Source organism: Dermacentor variabilis, chromosome 8, assembly GCF_050947875.1.
Source record: "Dermacentor variabilis isolate Ectoservices chromosome 8, ASM5094787v1, whole genome shotgun sequence".
Taxonomy (NCBI): Eukaryota; Metazoa; Arthropoda; class Arachnida; order Ixodida; family Ixodidae; genus Dermacentor; species Dermacentor variabilis.
Genome location: NC_134575.1, coordinates 111,081,281 through 111,104,543, shown reverse-complemented (window position 1 = coordinate 111,104,543; position 23,263 = coordinate 111,081,281). Strand labels below are relative to the sequence as shown.

At 43.7% G+C, this 23,263-nt stretch overlaps 1 long non-coding RNA gene across 1 annotated transcript in view; it reads right to left on the bottom strand.

Annotated features, from left to right (window-relative positions):
* The window catches only part of LOC142591233 (uncharacterized), a 70,005-nt gene extending 47,129 nt beyond the window's left edge, over positions 1 to 22,876 (bottom strand). The window contains exon 1 of the long non-coding RNA XR_012830405.1: positions 22,739 to 22,876. This is a non-coding gene — a long non-coding RNA (uncharacterized LOC142591233). The remainder of the gene's footprint in view (positions 1 to 22,738) is intronic.
* Between the last annotated feature and the right edge of the window lie 387 nt (positions 22,877 to 23,263).

The following is a 23,263-nucleotide window of genomic DNA, read 5'->3' as shown; positions in this document are numbered from 1 at the left end:
GGTAGGTCACTGAAATGAAAATGTTCTTCACCGCGGAGGCTAAAAGAGTGCAGTGTCCTTTTAGTGCTGTCGTCGCCAAACAAAGGTCACGTAAAACGTTATTGCGAACTTTACGAAAAAGCATTAATATACCGTGAATGCTTCAGATCTTGAACCTGCCCTAGTCCTCGTGAAGAATTTTTTTAATGGCATAGACAGAGCGAGCGCTACCGTAGCACGAACACTTTAATCATAAGCATAAATTGTGAGCAACGCCTAGGTGCTGCTGGTGTGTGTGGAATGACAGCAAATCGCGCCAAAATGCTTCGTCAGAGATGAGAGCTTCAACGGTAATTGTTGGGTTGAGCAAGGTGTTGGATCACTGATCTCTTTTTCTGCGAAGCTGCTGAGTCTAAAAGCACCATGCCACTTTGGAAATATCGCAGACAACTCTCTTCAGAGCTGCTGCGTAGCCGGGCTCTACAAAGCAGGAAAGGAAGCTCAGTTCTTAAAAAGGAAATGCTGACATTCAAAGGTGTCTTTGGCAGGGAGAAAATTATGTGGATATCATGCGAATAAAATATTGTTTACACCATTACATGCTCCTATTCAACAAAATTTTGACCGAAAATTTTGGAGAAGATTATGTGGCTATGGGGAGGTAGCTACCGCAACAAAGCACACTTCTGAGACCACAGCTAAGCACAACATCGAAATTTGTTGCGGTTGTTCATGCAATCACCAGAAGATGTAATGTAATCTACACTCGATTTGTATTTTCCTAAACCTTACTTGTGTACGCGGTTATGTTTAGCCGAAGCAGAATAGTGCCTAATTTAGTGCCCGTTAAAAAAAATGTGCAAGGGTCGCTTATGGTGTTAAGTGCGGCTATGCGAAGCTTTTTGCATGTACCGTGATATCCGACTTTTCGGAGGATTCCGGAAAGAATTAACAGCGGGACCGAAAAGTTTCTGTAGTGCGTCCAATTGTGTGTATGTGACCCTACGGTTTCTATGAAGCCTGTCCAGCAAGACGAAGGCGATGACTGTGAAGCCGATACTATGACTGTGAGAACAATGACATGACGATTGCATTATTGACAGCAAATCTATGAAGGTTAGTTGTTCAACCGTTCTCGTGCTAGGATGATTAGATTCGCGGGAAATAACAATCAAAGAACAGCAGCAACGCAACCTTCGTTGGAGCCCGAATACCTGCTTGAAACGCATACTTGCCAAGGTTTATCAAAGCAGCCTTGCGTATACTTTACTCGAGTTGACAACGTCATTGTGCCGTGTTTTTTTAGCAAGCAAAGCGTAATTTTACTTTGCCACGTGGCATTTTATCAGCTCAAAATTGAAGGTCAGCTTGGACTTTGCACGGCGACGACTATAATAAGCCTCGTTCTATCATAGACGTTATTGGCAAGGACTATGATAGATTCTGTTAAACATTACCAAACGTGGAGTGTCAAAGGGCGTACCCTAAAATGAAGAACATTTATTAAAAAATACATTGCGTGCTTTAGTGCTGTGGCTGACATAATCTGGCGTGTAGATTTTGCAAATCGACCATGAGGATCAAGGCGTGCCCCATGGTATCCTTATAGGCATTCTCTATTGTATAATGTAGAGTTGGCCTAGGCCATACACGAATCGCTCAACCCGAATATTTATCAATAAAGCTTTCACCGCCCGAATTAGAGCTGGGTGTTTTGTGCGCCGGGACTGTGCCCTCGACCTTGTCGTTTTGGATTTATTTGAGAACATGCCTAGGCATTTATTACACGCTATGCTTTCTTTGCTTTCCATTAAATCCCTCAGAGCTAGAGCTCTCAACCTATGCGTTTAATGTCACCTTACTTTGCACCAAAAAGCAAAGCATAAATGAAGGAATTGCTATATTGTCAAATATTTTTGTGAAATCATACGCTGTCTTGTAAACTGGGCAAAGTACTTGGTGTCATGGCATGGAGAATGGCCAACGACCCCAGACACTAGGCCAGTGTTAGTTCGGTGAGAACACCTGTGAAGTATTTTTGTGTTCTATTCATCATTATCATCATTAGCCTAGTTTAAGCCCACAGCAAGACGGCCTCTCCCTGCGATCACCAATTACACCTGTCCGGCGCCAACCGATTACAACTTGCGCCTGCGATTTTTTTTAAGTTCTTCACCCCACCTAGTCTTCTGCCATCCTTGACTGCGTTTCCCTTCTTTGGCACCAATTCTGTAAACCTAATGGTCCACCGGTTATCTAACCTACGAGTTACATGGTCTGTCCTGCTCCATTTCTTTCTTGTAATGTCAATTAGAATAACAGTTCGCTCTCTAACCGTTTTCTTCCTGGCTCATAACTTTACGGCTAACATTCTTCGCTACATCACTTTTTGTGCGGTCCTTAACTTGTTCTCGAGCTTCTTTGTCAGTCCCCAAATTTCTGCCCCATATGTTAGCACCGGTAGAATACGCTGATTGTTCCCCTTTCTTTTTAGTTATAATAGTGAGCTTCCAGTCAGGATCTGTTAATGTCTGGTGCACGCATTCCAACCCCTTTTTACTCTGTAAATTTCCTTCTCATGATCAGGGTCCCCTGTGAATAATTCACCTAGGTAAACGTATTCCATCACAGAATCTATAGGCTGACAGAGGATCCTGACCTCGTGTTCCCTTGCCAGGCTATTGATCATTATCGTTGTTTTCTGCATATTAATCGTCAACCCTACTCCTACACTATCTCTGTTGAGGTCCTCAATCTTTTTTTGTAACTCGTTCCCAGTGTTGATCAAGACGACACTGTCATCTGCAAACCGAAGCCTGTTGAAATATTCGTGTTGATCCTCACTCCTAAGCCTTCAAAACTTAATAGCTTCAATGCTTCTTCGAAGCTTGCAGCGAGCAGCATTGGAGAAATTGTGTCTCATTCTTTGACCCCTTTCTTTATAGGTATCGTTCTACTTATCCTGTGGAGAATTAGGATAGCTTTGGAATCTCTGTAGATATTTCTCTAGATATTTACGTAAGCCACCTGTACGCCTTGATTACGTAAGGCCACTATTACTGCTTGTATCTCTACTGAATCAAATGTATTTTCTTAATCTATGAAAGCTATATAGAGAGGCTGGTTGTACTCTGCAGAGTTATCGATAACCTGAATAATGACATCGATGTGATCCATCATAAGGTATCCCTTCCTGAAGCCAGCCTGTTCCCTTGGTTGACTAAAGTCCAGTGTTGCCCTTATTATTTTAGAGCTTACTTTGGTAAATATTTCATATAGTACTGGGAGTAAGCTAATGGACCTATAATTTTTCAGTTCTTTAACGTCTCCTCTTTTGTGGATTAGTATAATACTTGCATTTTTTCATTCTCTGGGACCCTTGCAGAGGATAGACATTTCGCATAGAGTGCCGCCAGTTTTTCTAGCATTATATCTCCTCCATCTTTGATTAGATCGACTGTTATTCCATCTTCTCCTGCCACTTTTCCTCGTTTCCTGGCTTGCAAGGCCCTTCTAACTTCAATGCTAGTTATAGAAGGAGCCTCTGTAACCTGTTCATTACTACTTCGAATAGAGGTACCGCTGCTGCTCAGGGTATTGTACAGGTCAGTGTAGAATTCTTCCGCTGCTTTTACTATATCTTCGACATTGCTCATGCTATTACCCTGCTTATATTTCAGTGCACACACCTAGGTTGCCGTTATATTGCTAAAGCTATTTAAGATGTTTGAAAGCAAGGAGAATGAGGATAGGTGCAAAACTGTCAATTTTTATTCGGCAGGTGGACAATATGTAGCGTCTTTTGTTTTTGTTTTGTGTGGTACAATATGGAAGTTTACACCTTGCGTATGAAGGAACAAAAGCAACACAAAGTTTTTGCTAGGGCTTCCCAGTGGGAAAGGGCAGCCGCATCAACTAGTCGAGAAAATAAATGAGAGTTCTTATATTTTTGTATGCCAGCCAGTCTGCAGGTTCCTCTTTTCTCGTGGCACAAAGCACTGGCTTTATAGACAGTGCGCCAATTCACGATAAGGCAACCGATAAGTGAGCTGATCACAAGCACATGGAGCGTGCTGGTAAATGTTCTTAGTTAATTGAGGAAGATCATAATCGGTGTAAGAATTTTATCAGTACTGTTTTCTCAAAAGTCACTGATTCGCTCGTAAAAAGTTTCCTAAAAGGAGTGTTACATTGCAGTAGCTTGAAACTCTATACTTAGCTGAATAACGAGGCTCGACACAACAAAATGTGCTGAAGGGTGTTAACAATGCACGCGACACCTGAAGCAAATAACTTTTTTAAGTGGCAGACAGAAACCCTACCCGTGCAAAAAATATAGTGCGAAAGCCTTAAGTGGCTCGTTGCAATGTCTAATACCCAAAAAAACGGCGTCTAGTCCAGTGATACAAAAATCAGTTACACAAAAAATAACATCATCAGAAATGGCTCATACTCACTTAAGCAAGCAAAGAATAAATGGCTCTACATGAATGAAAAAAGCATTCATGTTATCCATTCACGTGTTACACTCGCGTAACACGTGTTAAAGAAGTGTAACATGCCGCCGAAAGCTGTTAAGTGGCAGGGGGGCCCTACTTGCCTGATTTGCAGCAAAGGAAAAAAAAGAAACTATCAATCCCATTTTTTTTTTATAATGTTGGGATGTCGTATATTTTCGGACACACTACAGCGAACCCGCCATAAGAATTCCCCTTACGCCACTTGAGATAGCGTACCCAGCAATCGATCATTGTTATCGCGTTCATTTTGACACAAATTTGTCTTCCAGCATATGGAACTCTTTGTAGGGTGGGGATCACTGCGATCCTGGCGCACGAACTCCACGTATGTATTTCAGTTAAGAGAAGCCATTTTATGGTTTATAGATGCCCAAAGAGAAGGTTCAGATTCTATTCCTGAATGACTGCCGAACGTGGAACTTCTGACAAAGACAAGGAAATCCTAGAAATGCAAAATCATTTTAGGTTCGGATGTCGGTTATTTCCTAAGCCTGGATATGTAGCGGTAATGTGTAAGCATTTACCTTTGTTTCTGACAATTTCTGACCCACGTGACAATATACATAATCTCAAATGCCCGCGATGTGAAACAAATTTCAGCATAGACATTTAAGACTGTTACTTGTGGGAATGCGAAAGCATTGTAATCGCTTTGGTGAAATGTTCTCGACTGAAATTTTTCGTGTTCCCTTGCTTCGGCTTCTGAATCGTGCTTCCGTGGGCGACCACATTTCACAGGTGCGGCTGTGGTAGGCACTTCGGAGTGCATCGGAGTTGACACAGCACCGGTTAAATCCGAAGAGCACGGTGCTAAAGAGCAAGTGACGTACCGGAGGGAACGACGTGACCTGTCCAATGACGCACGTACTGGGCCCGCCTAATTTTATAGACTCATGGTTTGGCGTCGAGAGTGCATCGCAGTAGACACAACATCGATGAAATCCGAAGAGCAGGTGACACGTGGGGGGCAGTGACGGAGAAAGTGACATGACGTGCACAATAACCCATGCACTAGGTACAATTTCAATGAACCCTAGCCATGGAACCGCCGTGGCGTCAAGGAAGCGTGCTGTTCTCGCACCCCGGGGTCCCGCTTTACAGTTCTACCTGGAACGAAATGTACCGAATTTTCTTTTCGATTCCACAAATTTACTTTGTTTAGAGAGACCTGCCTAACAAATCTGACGTCAATCGAAGATTTTTTACGTGTTTTTGCTGTTAGCGCCCTCCGCCATTTTTGCCACTATCTTTCGGCCAAGCCGCCATTGACAACGCCAGATTATCGCGTAATGAGCCGTACAATACTTTCGCATTGATAGTGTGGCCTGATTTTCAGAGTATTCAGCTGTTGCGCTTGGAGGCTTAGTTTGATGTCAGCATTGGGCTAACGTATTCCTATTCTATAGAGCCAAACAATGGCAGATATCAACCTATCAACCAATTACAATGTGTCCAGATGGAGGCAAACAATACTTTATAATAAAAAGCAAGTCTCCCAAAGTGATCATTCACACCGGTTTTCGACATAGGTTAGGCCACAGACCGTGAGTGGCGACTAAGGAGTGTCTCGCGGCGACTATTTACACGCCGGATAGCGCAGTCTACCCGTTGCCACACCAAAATACCTCGCGATTAATGCCGTTCTCGTCTCATCACGCGTGCATCGCCATTCAATATAAGCGTATACAGCGTTTCATTCCGGCACCTCTGATTTCATAGGGAGATTTGCTATTCGAGTCGCCAGACTTCAATATCAGCAGTGAGCGACAGGACCTAAAAGATTGCTTTTGAACTAAAGCTACAATTTCTGACCCATTTCGTCGAGCAACCTCTTGGAGTCACCTCTGTGAATACTTCATAGTTATTACGTGACCCACCCCTCCTCGCAAGCGGTATTTCGCTGTCGTCTTCGGGCTCTACATTATATTCACATGAAAGCAATCGTGATGGTGGCCTTCGCTCTCTTCCATCAGTTTCACCCTAATATACAAGTGATAGCACAATTATATTTCGAAAATTCCTTGCGATTTCCACTTTCTGTATATTTAGGAGGGTTCATCGCCGTCTAGACTTTGTAAGGCTCATCGCCATATTAAATGAGGCGCGTTCAAATGTATAATAGTGGTGTGAAAATGAGCGTGATCAATGCAGCATTATCTAATATGTCATGTAATGCGACCTAACAGTTTATTTTTCTTATTTAAATGCGAAGCAACTAGAACTACTAAACCTCTTCTGCCAAAAAAAAGGAAACATTCTTAACGGCCACACTGCCGCTTAGACAGAGATGCCGAAAGTATGAAAATCAAGACAGAAAAAAAAGTATTTCTATCTCAATTACTTGCCATTTCACTAAAACATCTAGCATTAACTCTTCAAGCTGTCTTGCGATGTAAGGCCGTGACTCAGCAAGGTTTTTTAGTCTTTAGGATGGGTATCTCAGAACTGAGAGATCGAGTTCAGAAAATTGTGATTCAGCATGGCTTGTAATGTGACCCTTATTGCTGCATTTAATATTATCTCTAACGTGGCCAGAAAAAAGAACATGAAGTTTACTATAGGAGTTTAGTGATGGCCCTTGCTTTATTTTTTCAGAGCTGCGAGAAGACCTACAAAAGCACTTTTTCTTTCCATCATGAGCTCTTTGTTATATTTAGATTTATTTTCAATCATGAAAAAAGGAATTGAATTATTTCAACGGCTATCTTTAAAATTGTCTTTTAACTTAAATTTGGGAGCAGAGCCAGTCATTCAGACTTTTTTTTTATAAGAGGGCATGCATCTTGTCTATCCTGCGACCGAGTATGTTCAAGTACATATCTTTATATATATTACAGGAGACTCTGCAGTTTCTGATGGCATTTTTGTGGCAACCTAATTAGAGCAATACTGTCATATTGTGCGTGATCAAAGAGCTAAAAAAGCGTGGCTTTCAATCACTAAATGCTTGCTTTTAGCAGCAATGTATTGCATGATATCCACTGACGATGATTAAGGCGGTTGCTTAGTAAGTTCCCGAAGAGTGTTGGAAGGTCTGTGCGACAAATAAATAACAAGGTGACAAAATGATAAGGCCAATCTAGGGCCATATTAGGTCGTATAGTCCAGTTAGTTAATTCGGGTTTAATGGCGCAAAAGCAACTAAGGTCATGCTGCGCCAGCCACAAGATATTAAGAATTCAAATGTTAAAGCAGTGGAAGCTGCGGTATTTTTAGAGTCTGTGTAAAAAGCCGGTTTCTTCTAGAAAGCTGAACAAGTCAGCGAAAGGCACTAGCGGTTCATTTCCGAGTATTGAGGCGGGGTGTAAAGGTATGTGTGAGTTATTGAGATTCTGTAAAAGCTTTTGTCTCTGTGTTTCAATATTTGGACATGTCATAATAATGTGCATTACGGTGAGTGGTTTATGGCACTTCTCGCAAGTTGGCGGGTTATCGTTTTGAAGTAGAAAATTGTGTGTCAGGTGTGTATGCCCGATTCGGAGTCTACATAGGATCACCTCGTAGAAGCGTTGCTGGTGACAGCACGACTTCAATTCGCTCAGCAGGGGTTTTATTGTGTGTAACTTGTTATTTGTGCAAGAGTCCCATTCTAGTTGCCACTTTGATGTCAGGGCCTTATGAATCGCTCGGATACTGTCTTTGTATGGAAGTGTTGTTTGCGTTATACCTTTGTGTGCTGCCATGAACGCGCATCTATCTGCTGCTTCTTTCCCTGGTATCCCGACATGGCTTGGGACCCAGCAGAATCGTAAGGTTCTTCCGTATTCATTATAGGCCAACATGTTTAGGATATCACCAATTAGGGGTTCAGACGCGGAGTTAAGGTTTAGAGATCTGAGTGCACTTAACGAATCGGTATATATATGATAGCATTCATCTGCTTGTCGCTGGTAATTTTTTTTACTGCCGTCCATATTGCAAATACTTCGGCGGTAAACACTGAAGAAAAATTATTTATCCGAATGCTATTTTGCCAATTTTTTGTTACGATCCCGACACCTACGTATTCTTGTGTTTTAGAGCCGTCAGTGTAAAACTCCGTGTAATTTTTATATTTTTCTTGAATGGCTCGGAATTCTTGTATTATGTGTTCTTGTGGGATGTCTTTCTTCTTTAGATGTGTTAGTGTCCAGTCACATAGCTGTGAAAAGTTGTACCATGGTGGCAACCTTGGTGGCCTTTCAGCAACCTGCAGGGCCTCATGAGGAACATCGTAATTCTGACAGTATTCTTCGTGTCGTAAGATTAGTGGCCGAATCATGTTTGGTTTATTTGTGTAGTGTATCCGTGATTTGCACTGTGTTACGATGCTGTAGCATATATGTTGTGGTGATGATCGAATTCGTAGTACATAGGAAAGTGTAAGTAGTGCTCTGCGTTGCTGTAAGGACGGCTCATTGCATTCAACATATAAACTTTGGACAGGCGATGTTCTGTACGCACCGCTCGCCAGTCGTAGGCCAAGATTGTGAACTGGATCAAGTCGCTTAATGTAGGACTGCCTAGCTGCACCATAAACTACACTACCGTAGTCGAGAATGCTACGTACAAGAGACCGGTATACACGTAATAGACATGTTCGGTCAGATCCCCAGTGCTTGTGCGATAAAACCTTAATGATATTTAGTGCTTTATTTGCTTTTATCTTAGTTGAGTTAATGTGGGCAAGGAAATTCAGTTTTGTGTCAAAAGTTACACCTAAAAATTTGTAGTCTTCTTTGACCGGCAGCGTTGTACCATACAATGTGAGAACTGGAGTGCAGTGTAAACCTCGCTTCTGGGAAAAGAGAACTGTAACAGTTTTGTGTGTTGAAAAACGGAAACCATTTTTGTCGGCCCATTGTGTCAGATTATTTATTGTTATTTGTAGTTGTCTTTCGCAGGCGGGTAGATTTGAAGCGCGGCAAGCCACTTGCAAATCGTTGACATATAATGAGTGCATAACAGATGATGGGATAATTTTATTAACAGAGTTCATTTTGACTATGAAAAGTGTCGTGCTCAGAATGCAACCTTGTGGTACGCCATTTTCTTGTGTAAATGTGCGTGAAAGTGTTGTGCCGAGACGTACTTGAAATGTTCTATTTGACATGAAATCACATAGACAATTTAGCATTCTGCCGCGAATTCCCAGGTCAGCCAGGTCTCTTAGGATTCCATATCGCCACGTCGTATCGTAGGCCTTTTCTAAATCGAAGAAAACCGTCAGACAATATTGCTTGTGTAGGAAGGTGTCACGTATTTCCTGTTCTAGTCGTACGAGATGGTCAATGGTGGAGCAACCCTTTTTGTATCCGCACTGGTGCATATCTATTAGGCGTCTTGTTTCAAGGATAAATGTGAGTCTTGTGTTTATGATGCTCTCATAGGATTTAGCTAGACAGCTTGTTAATGCAATGGGTCTATAGCTACTAGGGGATGTTGCGGGTTTACGAGATTTTAGAAAGGGCACTACTATCGCATTTTTCCAATCTGTGGGCATTACCCCAGACTCCCATATCATATTGAAAAATTTAAGAAGTGTCCCTACCGATGCTTGAGGTAAGTGTGCCAGCATTGTGTAGTGGACGCGGTCAAGACCTGTTGCCGTTTTTTTACCGGCAGAGAGAACTCTGTTCAACTCATGTATTGTGAGGGGTTTATTATACATTTCAGCTGAAGCCCCAGTGGTGGGCAGTCTCTGTTTCTCCGCCGACTATTTATATTTTAAGAATGAATTTGAATAGTTTGCCGAGCTGGAGATGTTGTAAAAGTGTTGTAAAATTGATTGTAAAAATGATTTGGCTTGGTCTTGTAGTGTTGTATGTGTGCCTGGGCATGTAAGTAGTGGTATTGTGTAAGATGAGTAGTCTCCTCTAAATTTCCTCACCTGATCCCACATTCGTTTTGATGTTACCGTACTATTAATTGAAGAGATGTATTTTTGCCACGATGATTTTTCAGCATGTCTACGAATGAACCGAGCTTTGGCTTTCGCTTGTTTGAAGGTTAACAGGTTGGTATAGGTGGGGTACCTTCGTAGGATTCCCCAGGCCTTATTTTGTGCTTTTTTAGCGTCGGCACACTCCTTCGTCCACCAGGGGTTTAGCTTTTTGTGCACAATACCTGATGACTGGGGTATGGCCTTTTCTGCCGCACAGATTATAACCTCAGTGATTTTTTTATTAAGTTTGTCAATACTTAGCTCTCGCGAAAAGACATCTTCTGGTATCGCGTTCTCCATAAAGACCGGCCAGTCCGCGAGCTGTAATTTCCATCGACGTGGTCTAGTTACTAGGGTTTTTGGTGATGATAGGAGTTTGATGAGTGCGGGTAAGTGGTCGCTGCCATATGACGTGTCGAGAGCTTCCCATTTAAGATCAGTAAAAAGTGAAGGTGAGCAAAAAGCTAAGTCTAAACAACTAAAAGTGTGGGAAGTTGGTGAAAAGTAGGTCGGGGCGCCTGAATTTAAGAGGCAGATGTCATTGGATAAAATAAAATCTTCAACCAACTGTCCTCTTTGGTCAGTTTTGACACTCCCCCATAGAGTACAATGAGCATTAAAATCCCCTACTAAAACAAATGGTTCTGGTAACTGATCTGTTAAATTTTCTAATTGTTTAGTAGTGAAGTGGGTGTGGGGTGGAATATACAGAGAGCAAATGGTGATGGTTTTGTAAGATAGAATGGTGACAGCTACGGCTTCTGAAGATGTATTTAATTGGACGTTTCGGGTAGGAGTGCCGCCCTGCACGACTATAGCCACTCCGCCTGACAAACGGGTGGAACATTCGCGGTCCCTTCGGACAACGGTGAAACCTTTGAGAATTTGACTATTTTTTGGACCGAGATTTGTTTCCTGAAGACATGCAGCAACTGGTGAAAAGACGTTGATGATGTCTTTGATGTCACCTAGATTGTGTATGAGACCTCTACAATTCCAGTGAATAATAAAAGCCATTTTAAAATTAAAAGGTAAGAATTGGTACTACGGAAAGAATAAGAAGTGAGATGTTAGGTGACATGGATTTAAAAAGGCTTATACAAATGAGCGATAACCTTTAGGTTATCGCTTTCTTATTCTGAGTGGTTATCGGGATTTTGTCCCTTTTACCGCGCTCAAGAGAGCGCTTGTCCTTTGGTGTCAATGACACCGGGGTTTTTGCGTCGACCTCCATCGCTCTTTCTGAGGCGCTGGAGGATCGAGAGTTAGGCGCCGAGACACGTGTCTCGGGCCTTGTGGTTCGCTTGAACTTAGGGCCCTGCAGGACTGGTGTCTGCAGGGCGTTTGAAGAGGATGGAGCAGCGTCGGCTGCTTACATAACGGGGGCGGGAGGGGTCACTGCGGGACCACTACGCCTGGGCTCGGAGGACTCCTCAAACCTCTGTGGCGCAGCCCCCATCTGCGTCACATCGGCGTAACTTCTTCGCGGAAGGTACGATAGCCGATTTCTGGCTTCATAGAACGAGATTTTTTCTTTGACTGTTAGAGCAATTACTTCTTTTTCTTTTTTCCAGCAAGGGCAACTCCGTGAGTAAGCTGGATGATCGCCCTTGCAATTTACACATTTTGCGGGAGCATTGCAGTTGTCAGAAGGATGGTTATTGGCACTACATTTCGCACATGTTTCTTTGCCTCTGCATGATTGTGATCCATGCCCAAACCTCTGGCACTTGAAACACCGCCTTGGGTTGGGTATGTACGGTCTGACGTTGATTTTCAGATATCCTGCGTCGAGTGAACTAGGGACAGTGCTACTACCAAATGTCAAAATCACATGTTTCGTCGGGATCTGTTGGTCATTTCGTCGTAGTGTTATTCTCTGAACCTTAATTACGTTTTGCTCCTGAAATCCTTCGAGTAGCTCTTCGTCGCTGAGGTTCAACAAGTCTTCTTCAGATATAACTCCCCTGCTAGTGTTGAGTGAGCGGTGTGGAGAGATTGTTACTTTGATGTCACCGATATTGGTGAGTTCGGCGAGCTTTTCTAGTTGACTTTTCTTGGTCAGTTCAAGGAGGAGGTCTCCGCTAGCCATCTTTGAGGCCTTGTAACCCGATCCAATTGTGTTTGCTAGGCATTTCGATACTGTGAATGGTGACAGTTTTCTAACGGTGGTGTTGCCTTCACTATGGAGAACGTGGTATTTCGGAAATGTGTCTTCGCTTGGTTTTAAAAAGAACTGGAATGTTGCTTCGGTGCGACCTCTTTTCAGAGACCGATCTGAAAGTCGCGGGAACGCTTCTGCCATTGGATGGTTTCAAAATTCGGCGGCGGTGGTAGCCACCCACCATGGAGCCCAACAAGGGGACGCTGCAGGTTCCAAGAAACCTGCAGACGCCAGCTATACAGCGCCACTATAACCTAATGTATATACCCAAGGTTGAATATATCACACACGGTTAGCCCTTGCCGCCAGGAAATACGGAAGTAATAAGAAGTGAAGAGAAGACAGGAAGGATGGGAAAGTGGGAGAGAAAGACGAAGATTGCAAAGGGGGACAGGAAAAGGCGACTGCCGATTTCCTCCAGGTGGGTCAGTCTGGAGGTGCCGTCTATGTGAATCAGAGGCCAAAGAGGTGTGTTGCCTCCGCCGGGGGGCCTTAAAGGTCCGAACACCCAGCATCGGCTCAACCCCCAGGATCCCCTTTTCCCCAGACACAACTAAGCCGCGCACGGCTACACGCGGGAGGGTCCAACCCTCGTGTGCTCGGGTACGTGGTGTCGCAACACACCAAACGCCTGCTGACGCAGACGCCCCTGCGGGGTATAGTCCAGTAACATATAAAAAATGCTTAATAGGGAGAATGCTCACTTGCTGATTTCAGCGACGAGCCAACATTTTGGCCTTATTCCGCCATATAAGAGTCAGGCGAGTTAGGGCTGCATAACTAAATTCCTCGAGGAAATCAGAAAATGTGTCAAGCCATGATTCACGGGATCGCTCTCACGTGAAGTATGGTTGACGTCTGCCAGACCGGCCAGCCGATCTTTGACAGGATATGTGAACCCTTTGCCCTTTCATGCCTACGGGCTCATGCGGCCATTTAGAATTACTGAGCCACAACTGTAGCCGTTAACTTAATTTTAATCGTGCACTGGTGGTACAAAAAATAATGATGACAAAAGTGAGCTGCCGGAAGCCCGCCTAATTAATAAGTCACTGATCCAGATAATAAGCCACTGCGTCATCTGTTCAGGGAAGAAAAATAAAAATAAAATGTCTGCAGCAACGACCGAACTTTACATCAGATTTGGCTGCAGTTGCGTGTCAGCTTGTGACTTAAATAAAATGAAGAAACTGCACGAGGGCGAATCAGAAAGGCTTTGTCCCTATTTTTTATTAGCCAAAGTATGGTGCAACCCGGTAATTACAAATTTACATATTATTCGACGTGCCTTAGACCATTTTTCTGCATAGTCACCACAACTGTTGACGCATTTCTCTCGTTGCAGCACTAAATTTGAGAAATGTCGTCAATCAGCTACGCACGCGGCCTCCGCGAACGCTCATTGTCATGCAAGACTTTACAGCCTTTTGCGAACTGACAGCACCACCATCTCACACTTCTCAAAGCGAGACACCTTTGCCATACGTGGGCTGCATTTCCTTGTGAATTTCGACGGGTATTCGTTCATTGCTCAATAGGAAACAAATCACACTTCTTTGCTCGAACGCCATGGACGTGTGAAGCACAACCGTCATCTTCAACAACTGACAGCAGCGCCGTGGCGCGAAGCTACCGGCAGACAAGATCGGGCCTGTTCAGTAAAGGTCCACTACTGGGAACGGGTATGTTGACTTCGCATTTACAGGCGTAATTGAGAAGAAAAATAGAGGCATAGACTTTCGCATTCGCGTTCGTAATTAAAGTCTTGCCTGTTGTATTTCCCTCGTCTGTACTCCTCATTATAAAGCAATGCTTTATTTGTCCACCTACCTGGACTTCACATGACATTCGTCTCGCCGAGTAAACTAGTCTAATCTCAGAGACAAGGTAATCAGAAGTTGTGAGTTGGTGGCCTCATTATAATATCAGTGCATTATATGAGTTTTCGAAAAAGTTTGCGGCACTGGCTGATTCTGCAAAATCAAGAAAATTGAAATCTTTGTTTAGGTCGATCCTGATACGGCTATGACATTAAATTCGCTAAGGTGTAGCATTTGCAACTAGCTTCTTCGCTTGTGCTAGATTTTGTGGTGGTGTAGTGAGAGGGCTCTCTCACGCATATGTGGCGCAGAGAGCGAAAGCACGGAGGACTGCTGTGACGGCAACGTACTCCTGAGGAGCTTGGAAAGAAAGCACTTGCGCAGTGGGGCTGCCTTACAGGGCGCAAAATACTCTTTATGGTACGATTACACTAAAGGATAGTTCTCAGGACGTAGATTTAGAGGAGCGCATAATCACATTCCTTGCTATTGGTGTAGACACACTAAACGTCAAGCGTCAAGCATCAAATTTATTGGTGCAAATATTTGTAGTTGCAGTATTAGCTGCACCGCGAGACCTACAGCCTTTTTATATTTATACTGGGATGCATGGCGTTGCGCGTATAGATAAGCCAGAATGTTAAGTAATGAACATTTACATCGATCAAGAAAATAAATAGGTCAACTTAATTCATTTGCATGGTTACTTGAACGCAAGCAATACCTTCACAAGCATGACAGGCGAACTCGCAGAGTGGCTGAGCTGCTTCACTTGCCTCTCTGCAGTTCTTGCGATTTATGCTGCTCCTCATCTTGGATACTGAACCTTTGAGCATGAAACATGCATCCAACAATGGTTGCATCGTGCCGGCGGTGACATCCTAGGATGCCTCCTGTGATTCCGCGCGTAGTGAACGCCGGACCAAGTCCTTCAGGTGAAAGAAGCGGTAGGCAGTATGAGCAAAGCGGTGATAACCGGCGAGGGGAGCAAGGAGAGGAGGCGCCACCGGCGAGTGGAGCAAGGGGAGGAGGCGCAATGACAGTAGCACTCTGCGAGTGGGCGCGTAGGAGAGTGTGGAATTGCTCATGGGTTTGCGCGCAAATCGGCGACAAACCTTGCAGCCATAAGGCTGTAAATGCATTCCATGCTCGCCGTCACGGCGGCGTCCGTTCGCAGAACAGTTCAAACAGCTACGGAGGCATTCATAGATGAGTTTTCGCCTATCGCAGTTTAGCTTAGCAATGTTCCCATAGATTTTTCTATGCATAGAACAATACTGGGGCGCTATTACGTAAAGCAATTCCAAGCTGTTTTATTTCAATTCTGCCATCAGACCTCCGCGATTGGTAAAAAACTTTTTGAGCCACCCCCTATTCGCATGTCTGTCAGACGACATCCCGAAAACCTCGACAGCTCCCCATCTGATATGTAGCGCACACACTCATTATGCGTCATTGGACCAAAGAAAAAAAAGTTATTTCTAATTCAACGCCTTTTAGCCATTACCCCACGGCTATTGGTCAAAAGTTTTCGTGCTGCAGCCACTTCACCTGCCTGTCATGCACGCGACGTCACAAAACCGTGAAAACTTACCGCGTTAAAGTGACGTGTACGCGTTAAGATGAATTAATATGCCGAACAAAACAAATTTATTTTCTGAATAGCTGCCTGCTGCCCCGTTCCGAAATGAGTAAAAGATGAATGCCGCCGATCGCTTAGTCACTGGCTACTCAAACCTGCCGGATGGCATGAGTTTACTTGCGCACAATAAACCTTTTTGCGTGGCCGTGTGACGTTTTCAAGCGCTTTCGGGACGTTTACGACGTCACCCTGCCAACTCTTCTTTGCTAAAGATCCCTTTTAACGACATTCTTAAACTTCCGTTTCGTGCCGCCGCGATATTCAAGCAGCCATTTCAGGCCAAGTAAGGGAAAGCGCATCAATCGCTGACGCCTGCACCACCCTCTTCATGCGGTTATCAATTTTCAGTGCATTGGCCTGGCCCCATCGAATCCCTCTCCCCTTGAGCAGGCTCCTCGCCTTTTGTCAGCCAATTAGATAAGACAATCCACCCACTGTAGGCAATGTTATTTGTTTTTAAAGCAAACAAAGGTGACCTCCTATAGATGAGTAGAGCATTTGATTGGTATGTTCAGACAACCCTGTCGGTCACCTCCCGATGCTTGCGTCGGCGGTTACGCAAATTTCACGTCAGGCGGTTGAAATAAAAACATATTGGAAGAGCTTTACGTTATATGACCCCTGCAATGGTTTAATATGGTATACGGAAACGTGATTATGCGATATTTAGCGAGTTCTAATCTTTCAATTTGGGAAATTCAGCTATTGTTTATTATTTCTGCCTCAGTTACGGTATTTAACTTGCTGCAAGAATTTTGTTGGTCAGTGCGTCTGGTTCACTATTTGGTTGCAATAAAGTAAAGCAATACGTCCTAGACTAAATTCATAGATATATTTGCAATACAAGAAAACCTCTAGTAACTTGAGTAAGCAGACCCACCAGCATACAGAGCTTAGCGCCACAAGGCTGCAACGTTGGTCCACCACATAATCGCATTATTCACAGCACACACTGCAGCTTCCTGTTCTCCCTGTTGGTTTCGCGCGCTATGTTCGTGCTCTTGTCAAGAAAATAAAGGTGTTTAATCGAATAGAAGTTCACGACACCGTTTGTGAGCTCTTTCCTGTGTTGTACACAGTTGATCGAATTCGGAGAGTTCATGTGCAGAAAGGATGCAAAGTCTGCGATACTGTTTCTTCGTAACTCATTTAAATTAAAGCAGAGCGTGAAGGCGTCTTATAGTGGTGATACCAGTTTGTTTAGTACTTCAGAAGGGATCAATAGCCCTCACCAACTCATCTGGAGCGTTAATGGCCACTTGGCAGGAGGAGATAATTCGGTTGATTTTAGTAATGTTTAGTAATGTGTCTGAACAATCGCAACACTGGGTTATTTGCAGGAACTTTATTCCTACAGAGCCTCCTATATAGAATATCAACCCATAGAGTCCCTTTTCTTTGTAGCGGCGCTACAGTGCTCGATGTCGCAAGCACTGAGCACCTCATGCGCAGCTTGAAATTTTCCAACATCGAGAAGTTCATCAGTGCAGGTTTTTCAGTATACCGTTTGCTCATAAACGTCGCCGATACTGAGCAAACTACTGAGCTGCCCGGGGCGAACATTTCCACTGTCAAGAGAGGTTGCCAAATAAGTAAATTTCAGTGTGTTGATAGATATCAGAAAGTGCACAGGTGTGGGATGGTCATCGCTGCCTCACATTTTCCTCAGAATGCCGAACAATTGTTGTAGAATCTCTTGGCTCAGTCTTGAAGTAATCAGGCACCTGAAGCCGAGTTCGGTTGTCACATACCCCGAAATGCAGAGTGTGCTGAAGAGAGTTACCCGAAAGCCATCAGCCTTACTTGCGCTGATAAAGCCTTTCTTTTTCAGATGTGTGCTCCTCCTCGTATGAGCAGTTAAGGAGTTCAAATACTCGCTCTGCGTTCTTCGAGTTTGCACGAAGTGCAGCTGTTCGAAACCGAGATGTCATGATCGAGATTATATCCCGGAACTGTTTGAATAAAACATTGATTTCGGTGACTGAGCCATGCCTGTGCTGAATTATTTGACGATACATGAAGAGGCAGCTCCGAATCTCATCAGAAAAAAAGATTAAATGCGTAGCCAACCCACATTTTTTTTTCAAAGCCGCCTGGCCTACCAATTTGGGTTGTCCACTCTTGGCATTGCTTTCAAGGTTACGCTGCGTTGCTGGTCCCGGGCCCGTGCAGCCTTCACAAGGTTAATTGATGCTATTCCCTCCGGTCTCATAAATTGATGCTTCAATTGGCTGTTTCTGACGTTCTTGATCAAATGGGGAAATCGGAAATGAAGTGAAGATGACGTCGTAAGTCTACGGGATGAACCTTTTTGCAGATGACCCGTTTCATTTTACAGGGAATTCCAAAATTGTGCCACATAGATCTGTTCCCGGTGGTAGTATCTGTAGTGACGTAGTCCACACGAAGAAATGAACTTTCTAGCATTCTTACTGCTTCAACGATAATTTGTGTATGGACATCGGCATTGACCTTCCTTCTTGAGGCAAACGCACCCCGAACATCGTGCCGCTTTCCCGTCAATGGCAGGAAAAGAACGACTAGAGCTGGGTCTGCTAATAAAGTACTCGTGGTGCTTGTGTCCAAGTCGACTAGCACGTCCACATTTGCGTAGTGGTCAAGTGATAAGTTCTCAGACAACTTTATTTCATCAATAATTATATGCCACCATGACACTGTTGCTCTGGCATTTGGCAGCATTTATCTCCTAGTGCTACAAAGGCCTTTCGGCTGAAGCCATATCCACTCTTATATGTACGCAGATGCTTTTGCAGGCACGTGCGACCAGGGGGCAGCATAATTTTTCGTTTACGCAGATGCTCGTACAGGCGCCTGCCCTTCACACGCATAATAATGCACTCGCGGATCCATTCTGTCTGGTATCTAAATCCTTTGGCGCTCTTCCTCTTGGATGCGTTCAAACACGCCATAACTTGTGACTGCTGTATTGTTGTCAGGTCATTTATATTTTAGTATCAGGTCATTTTCACATAACTTGCTGTTCTTGTTTCTAATTTACTGTAGTCCTATTCCGTCGGTGAGATCACTTCGCTTCATTCTTCGGAGCTATTGCGCCTCGAGTTTATACATATGAAGAAGTCTTTCTAGGAGTCAGTCGTTTTCTTCTTCTGTAAGAAATCTGACTCAGGGCTAGCTTCCTTGCGTAGCGACAGTGCAGACAATATTCGCGTTCTTGTAGAGCGAGGCCTGTACACTTGGAGCTGAACTTACAGCTCCCATGTGTTTTATGTGTTTAGCCACCCCCAAAGCTTCATAGAAATCTCCACTGCCTTCACCTCATGTTTGCTTCCTTCACAACTTTGATGCCTTGGCATGGCAGCATTTTGTGTACTTCCACAAGCGCTGACTTCCCCTGCAGATTTATTTAGCAGTCGTCGCACATTTGCTCGCACATTTGATCCGCACGCTTCCAGGAGGATGACTTTAGGGAGGCTGATGCTGCTCCCATTTTTCGCTAAAGCGGAAACGCGGTAGCCGTTCTACTTTCCTTACCGGTAGCCGTTCTACTTGCCGGTACAGCGGCCGTGAGGCAGTACACATGAGCTGACGATCTCTGCAAGCGTAGGTATAGAAAACTGAAAGTTGCCTTCACCTATTGGGTTGGCTTCATTAAGATCTCATTTCTGTGATCCCTGCGCCATCTCAGAACAGCTTGCTCTCTTAATCACGTTTTGTGATCGCAGTCCTAAAGAATTCTTAGTGTTCCCCTTTTTTTTTGGGGGGGGGGGCATCATTTTGCAGAGGTAGGCGAGAGCAACTGGCAGAATTGATGGCACTGCATCGTTGGGAAGCCGTGGAGGCTTCCTTGGAATCCGATCAATCTCTCCATCGACCACATGGGTGAAATCACGCTGAATAAATTCTTCTGGAGAGTATCGCTCGCACACAACTGATGCCGGTTACAGCTGCTTGTCCGCTCAATGAAGGGCCAGTTACCATGTTCTAAAAAGGTCAGGGGGTTTTCGCACCGAAAACAAAGCTATTTTAGGGCTTTTTCTGACAGATTTATGATTTGACTTGCAGTTAGATGCGAAGTAGTAAGTGTCCTTGGTTGTCTTCTTTAGTGGAGAGATACAGCCGCTAATCTCGTCGGACATTTTTACTACCCGGAATATTTCACATCTCTTAGGAACATTAACAGTAAAATGGACCCGGAGCCCTTCACCTTTCAAACTGACACGAACAGACACATATAATTATTCCAATAAGCGCTTTATTTTTTGCACGCCTTTTGTCACCTGCAGTAGACGACGCGTGCTGCGGAACCATTATACTGACCTCAGCGCCAATTTTGCGTCATGATGCGGAAAAGCGCTAAACTACGGTCTAGATGCGTCGGTGGGCACACCTGCCCATCTAGCCACCATACATTAGATATTTGTCGTCGCGCCGCGCTTCGACCTGTACGATCCGCCCAACACCATCTGTGCTTGCGTGATGCGCGTGATCGCATGCTTTCGCGCGCCGGCACACGTACGTGTAGTTTGACCTTAAGGTGATAAATGCGCAAACGCAACTGCCAACGAAGAGTCAAATTATGATTGCTATAGGCAGGTGCAAGTGCCAAATGCCCTGTTTGGTTATAAATCCACGCGCACAGGAAAATTTTGTAATTCATTCGTAACCAAGTCGTCCATATCCTTTTCAAATAAAAAGTTCAATATCCACGCCAACTTTAAACAAAATAACTGGTAGTATTTAGTGTCAACGAAAAAGTATATGTATAGGTTTTTTTGTCGTTTTTTAGTGCTTTTCTCGCAATATATGTGTTTCCTATGGCGTTCCTGGTGGCATCAGTACGACTGCGAAAGCTGGGAATACGTATGTTCGTAGTTTGGGTTGTGTGTTGCCCCGCGCACTTTCCATGTCCATATTGTTGCACCTGAGCTACAGTAAACATCCCGGAGATATTCGATTTAGAAAGCATAAAGAGCATTAGGAAAATTAACCTGTGCCAAAATATAGCTCACGAGCTCGTTATCTATAACCTTAATGAATTATTATATAAATAAAAAAAATATTTATTTAGTGGATCTCCGAAAACTTCTTTCGTGAAATATATTTTTACATTGTAAGGTTGGATTGACAGTGTTTTAGGCCGAAAATACTCTTTAAAATTCCATTAAGACGTCGATACGAAACAGTAGGTCTAAAACCTGCAAGCAAGATTCTACAAATGAAGTGGAACAAGGCAGCACAAATGATTAACTTTTAAATAATGCTATCTGGTGACCAAGACCATGTTTGGCTTGGCAATATGAGACTCTATTCCTCATGATCCTATCCTCTTAGCCCTTTAATGGTCAAACAAAGTTCCCGATGAAGAAAAATTGGAACATCTTAACCTTTATTTGAAGCCACGGAGGGTACATGTGTAGAAAAAAAGACAACGAAATGTGATTCCAATTATAACAATTTGTTAGCAATTGGTTTGTTGAACTGCCTAAAGTGAAAACTTCCTACAGTGTATAAATACGCTACATAGCCTATATATTGTTTCTCGTAATTAAGTGATACTTTTAACTTGTCGATAAGCGCAGCACACATTATACGTTGGACAGTACAGGGCTAATCAGGAGAGTGATCCACATACGAATAGCAGGTGGTGAAGGAAAGCCCTTTACTACGATAGAGAAGTGTCGCAATCCCTTGGTGCTTTCAATATCATCATGGATATTGCTTCTTCGTCAATTCATCAACGTACACGCTAGTAGCACCCTGCCTGTAACTGATATCCATACAGTGGATTGATGATAAACCGGATCAGAGGTTTCGGAACATTACAAACAAAATTTGCGCCACGTCTTGGTGTCATTCAGAAATGATAAAGGTCTCTCCTATGGTGACACTTCAGTAATATATGGAAATTCATGAATAGCTGCCACTAGATAGCGCGTACCTAGTTTTGCACAGCGTAAAACAAGGAATGCCTCTATGTCTAATACGACCGCAAAGTTGTCACAATGCTGTCTACTGCTGTACATAAAAGTGCTAGGCCGAGAAAACGAAAACGCTCTTCACAGGCCCTGATCTCTGAGTCCACTAACCACAGATTGTCATGAAGCAGCAGGTGAGATTTTCTTCGCAATATATATTTCCTTTTATGAACTGCACCACTCTCCAAGCCCATGTTGCTGAAAGCAGACTTTTTGCCACCCATGTTGCTGCTGATCTCGCCGGACCATTTCCTCTTTCAAACGACTTACATAGTTGGTCTGTATTTTACGAACTTACGCATTCCCATGAGCTGTCCATGTTGGCCAAGTTCAAAATCTGGCCTGAGAATTTTAATGCTGTCCTCTAAAAAAATTTCAGCACATGCAGGAGTGTATAATGACACCAACTTAGATTGCATTCTAACTTAAAAGTTCGTAAACAAAAAATTTCAGCAGTTCAAGTGACTGCTATATTCTCGGACGGGACGAACATTCTCTGTGAAATATTGTAAGCCTAGCTAGCGCATTAATGACCCTTTCTTGCACAGTGTGCAACCACAACCAAAGCGACGCTGCCGTTTCTTAACCACTACTGGCCACGTAAGTGCATTAAACTGGGTATGTAATTCTTTAATTTTATGCATTACGAACGATTGGCTTCCCGAAAACATCATTTCTACGCAGAAGTCACGAATTAAATTGCAGAGACAATAAAAGTTGGTAAAATGCTTACAGAAAATATTTCTTCGAAAGTAAAATCCGGCGTGTTGCCCACACTAGCACCAGCAAGTCCCAGTATACAGATCGCTGTAAAGCGATTCATTCTGCCTCATTCGTTTCTCGATGCGTTTTCTGTGCGGCTGCAGTTGCACTTGCACTGGTATATATTCGACAGATGTGTGCGGCGTATGCAAAGGTCAAGTTAAAATCTAGATTGCATGGTATTTACGTGCTAGATATTTCTCCTCATCCCAGCGCCTTAAGTACTGGCGTCGTCTAGCGTCAGCATGCTGATGTAAGGCGGCGCTACCTGTATATGGCGATGCCATCATGGCTATATCGAAGAATACTAAATTTTCGTGCAGGAGATAAAGTAACCTATCAGGTTTCAGCTAACCGAGCCTCTATCTAATGCACTACGATCAATTTATCAGCCAATACCGTCATTCGAATTCAAGGTGGTTGTGCAGGTGCTGTTTGTATCCTCATTTGCGAAAATATTGCGCGTGAATTGTAGTGTAATTGAACAATAAATAAA